Source organism: Cryptomeria japonica, chromosome 8 (genome assembly GCF_030272615.1).
Source record: "Cryptomeria japonica chromosome 8, Sugi_1.0, whole genome shotgun sequence".
NCBI classification, from domain to species: Eukaryota; Viridiplantae; Streptophyta; class Pinopsida; order Cupressales; family Cupressaceae; genus Cryptomeria; species Cryptomeria japonica.
In genome coordinates this window covers 617,837,727-617,842,949 of record NC_081412.1, presented here as the reverse complement: position 1 = coordinate 617,842,949, position 5,223 = coordinate 617,837,727, and positions in this window count along the sequence as shown.

The following is a 5,223-nucleotide window of genomic DNA, read 5'->3' as shown; positions in this document are numbered from 1 at the left end:
TGATGTGTGTGTACATGTTGGTTCAAAGAAAAATTACTTGATGATGTTGATTAAATTTTTTATTTTTACCCCAAATGTTGATTCAATATATGATAATGCGATGATGCTCCATTGGGAGATGAATCGGGGAGTTTTTCAATTTTTGAGAATTTTAAAGAAATTTTTAATTTTTGAAGATGTTGACGATGTTGCATTTGCTTAAAATGTGTCAATTGATTCATCTCCAAAAAAAAATGATGTAGACGGCTAGGTTAATTAATGTGAAGAAGTGGAAAATACACTCCCATTTAGTTACCCTCTTTTTACCCCCTTAAAAAGGTAAAAAATTGAAAAGTAGACCCATTTGAACATTTGTCTTCTTGTGATTGGAGAATAGAGCATTGCAGATAAAATGTCAATTCCGTACTAGAGTCATCAATTTGAGTGTGTTAGGTAGTACCGGTGACCCACCACATATGGACCATCAGTAAGTGCTCAAAAAGCATGCCATTATGTAAGATTTTTGTCAATTCTTAACACAAGTTTAGTGCATATGCAACAAAATTTAGCACATAGGACTCTAGGGCACTGCTTTAACATGTTTGATGAATAGGTTAGCGTGTATTCCTACTAAATTAGTGCATAGACATAAATTAGCTCATACACAAGGTAGTGTAGCACATTTGAGGTATAAATTAGTGCATGCGTTCAATTTAGCACATGGGACCATCAGTCTAGCATGTTGACCATGAAGATTAGTGCACGAGTGATTTTTAGCACTTTTACATTTAACTTTATCGCAATTGTAGACTATTTTAGCATGTGTAATGTGAAAGATGTAAAATTTGTTTGGTTTGCTGGATGTGGATTATGGATTAACTTTGATATGGTGTATGTGGATTTATTAGTGTCATTATGAGTATTTTTAATCTAATTCTTGATATGGGCCTCTTTGATCTTGATATGTTGTTGTTTGATTTTGATATGGGCTTATCGATATAAGTCTTTTGATTTTGTTATGTTTCTCAATAAGGGTCTTTTTGATCTGATTCTTGATATGGGTCTTGTGATCTTGATTAATTTGAATTTAAATTTTGATGGTTGGATTTTGATATGCTTGATTTTATCTTGATATTGGTCTTGTGATCTTTGATTAATTTTAATTTCAATTTTGATTGTTGGATTTCTATATGGTTATTTTTTATCTTGATATGGTTCTTGATTGAGTTTGTAATTGATCTGATTAATTGGTATGATTGATCTTCTTGATGTGATTCATTGATCTGATTGATGAGTTGTGATATGTTATGATTTGTAGGAGGATTTAGGTTTCCTTCAATCTTGAGAGTGATTCCCGAAGATGTGGAGACTAATTCATTCCTATCATAGACTAACAAAGATATTATTGAGAGGTGTGGATTATCGTCACTGCTCGATATGCCCCGGTATATGATTAACTAGGGTCTACCGATGGCTTTGGTAGAGTATAGCATAACGACACCAATAGCTCTCATTTAGAAACTGGAGAGATGACAGTGATGCCTGAGGACATCTATAGGATTCTTTGAATCCCTATGGTGGAAGATCTTCTACTGTATGAGCACAATGAGAAGGGTGGAATAGAGGCATTGCGACAAGTTTTTTAGGATGAGCACATCAGCGAGTATGAGATTCCCTGGTAGGAGATAGCCGATAGTTATGTGTCATTGCCATTTTTTCTTGTAGGATTCATTGGAGGTTTTCTATATCCCAACCGTAGGTCGAAGGGATGAGCAGTGAGCTGGGGGATAGTTCTAGATGACATGGTGACTGAGGGCAGGACATTTTCTTAGGCATCATGCATTTTGTCCCATCTATATAGGGAGCTATACCAAGTAATGTATCAAGGATACAAGATTTTATCTGCATGGGTGACATTGCTACAAGTATGAGTCTGGGAGTACATAGCGGTTACTCAACCATTAGTAGATAGAGATAGACCAGTTGGCTGACCGTATGTATATGGATAGATAGGTGTAGTTGTCCAATGCAAGCTGGGCAAATTAAAGTACTGGCATCATGCATTGGATGATTTGGATTTGATAATCTAGAGGTCATATCTAGATTGCGAGGTGTGGCTTGAGGATAGAAGAGAGATGTCGTTTGTGTATATATCAAGATATTTGATTGGCTGGACACCATTCATCATTGAGAGGTTCTTACACATCAGGGTGTACTTGCAACATGGTCAACAATAGGGGATTCCTCAAGGAGCTTTTTTATATGCTCGTCAACAATAGGATGTGTCAAAGTGGGGGCCTACTATCTCTAGTGATGGAACTATTACAAATTATCTATGTTTGGCTAGAAAAATTTGGGATTATGGGGCAGGGGTGATTGATGTAGATATGACCACATATGGAGTACTCCCAGCATTGGAGAACTCATGTAGTGCCATGATTGTTAGATCTTACTAAGCCAACACTGAGCCTAGATGATGAGGAGGAAGACAAACCATAGGGTAGAGGAGGGCACAAGCATAGGGATGACGGTAACAGGGGTGATGATGATGATGAGGATGGGGATGGAGGATCAGGGTGAGTAGGTGGAGTAGGTGCCATCAAGGATAGACAAGATATAGGGAGAGAAGTATAGAGGAGGAGATCAGGGTTTAGGCCCCTCAATAGGGTACAGGGACAGGGGCAAGAGGTACCTCCTCCTAGGTTTTGATACAGATCCATGTGTCGTCACATCTACAGGATGCACAAATTAGAGAATTACAGGTCATAGTATAGAATCTATAGGAAAAGGTTGCTCAACAAAAGAGACAGATCAGTCAACAGTAGAGAAATTATAGAGTAGCAGAGACAGATTACAGAGTGATAGACTGAGAGGGATACAACTCTAGAGTGGCAGGGATGGGCAAAGGAATTGGCTAACAGTTTAGATAGGGAAGTAGTAAACTATCCTGCTTACAAATACTCTGAGAGAGATGTTGTCCTTGCCTAAGGAGATTGAGTATTACAAAAAATTATATAAGGATTAGGTCCCTCGAGATGAAAGAGCACCGATTCTTGCAGCTATGGCTTCTAGGAGATCTAGACGGAGTCACTCCCAGACCAAGAGTAGGGGTGTTATAGAGCCACTAAAATGAGATCCACCTAGCATAAATTTTGGGGTAGGAGCATCTAGTAGGGGTACAGGTGTAGTTAGGCCATCAACATCTGGAGGCAATCATGTCTGATTGTATTTATCTTGATGTTGTATAGACATTTGTGATGGATATCATTCTTCTTTATGTATCTCATGGATAGACATGATATCATTTGTATACTCATCCTTTATTTTGTGGATTAATATGAGATGCAACAATGATTTTCCTTGCTTCCGCATGTGGTATTTATACATGATGATATGATGTTAGATGATGATGCTTATAGATGGATGCTATGAGTTTTCTCTTATATGCTTATAGATATGTGATGAATTCTTTTTATGAATGCGTATAATGATTTGTATGATTTTATGATGAGCTATATGATCTTCTTATGAGATGCATGTTTGATATTGTTCCTATTTCATGCCTATGCTTATATGTGATGATGATTTTCACAAATAATTTATATATGATGTTATGGATGTAATGATGTTATGTATCACGATGATATGAAAATGTATTTAAATGACGCGACATGAAATTTTATGTTGATGTCATGAATGGATGGACACTGGGTTTTTTTTTAAATGTAATCTGAATGATGTAATAATGATGATGATTAAATGTCACTAGATGCCAATGATGTAATGATGCAAAATTAAATAAGGATAATGAATGGTATCATGATGATAATGATAACTATATGCAACTAAATATAAATGTAATTGATATGAATGGAATCTATTGTAACCATGCAAACTAATTATGTAATGTTGTCATTTTGTCAACCAATTGCTTGTGCTCATTTTATCATTATTGAACTTTTAAAATGCTAGAAGTTTAGTACAAACATAAATGGTATAATTGAACCACGATGACCTGAGTACAACTAACATGGATTTTAATATTGGAAAATGACATAAGCATCAAGGTATAATTGAACCATGATGACTTGAGTGTTGTTTGTATAAAACAGATAAGATTTAATCATCAGTATTTGAAAATGCAAAATATCTTCAATGATATGTTTCCAATCATGTCTTGTGACAAATTTGCATAGTACTAATGATCAGCTCACAGATAGTAGACAAAGAAAATATTAGACTCCTTCCTTGCTTCTCTAGTTCAATGCATCCTGGAGTTTCTTAGGAGATCTGATAACCGAAAATAAATATACCAACAATCCAACCTCACACTAAAGTAATCAAATCATGATTTAGAAATAGATCATCCATTGTGTTTCATTTGTACCAATCCTTATTTTTCAGTCTAATGATCGTGATCCTAATCTTGATGTTAAGCCTGGTGATTAGCTTTGTATTCTATGTTCATTATTGAGGTGCGTTTTGATTTTATTTTTTTATTTTGATGCATTTTCCCTATTAGTGGATGTCTATTCGGTGAAGCCTATAATGGATTTCCTCGACTAAGTTTAGGATTTTGCTCCCTATATTGACACAACCTTTTATTTTGGATGTATATGATGATCAGTAAGTCATGGTGAGATGTTATTGTGATGCTCGAGGTATATACCAAGTCTTGTTTCTGGATGGATATGGATAATGATACTTGATAGAAGATATATGATATAGGTACTAATAGATAGAAGAGTCAATCAATCACAAATAGTGGCTATTGCTAGGTTTTCATCATTTTTTTTTATTGCATCTTTTTTATTTTTTAAATTTTTTGTTTTTTCTTGCTTTTTAATTTTTTGTTGTATTTTCTTGCTTTTTCATGTATTGGATAACTCACGTGTAGAACCTTTTGACATGAATTTCATTGATAAGTTCATCAAACATTTTGTTTCCTTTTGATGTAGAGTAGATATGCTCTAGAACCATATGATGTTATGATGACAAAAGGCCCTAACCAGTTTGGTTCAAACTTGCCCTTCTTTTCCTAATCCTATTGATTGGGAGGATTCTCTTTTAGTACCAAGTCACCAAATTGAATCATCCTTGGCTTCACTCTATGGTTATACCTTTGAGACATCCATTGTTGATATGCATTTAGATGATCAAAAGCATGTTGATGATGTTCATCTATCAGTTCCAGTTCTTGTAGTTTGTTGACCCTGTATTCTTCATCTAGGATGAGTCCTCTTA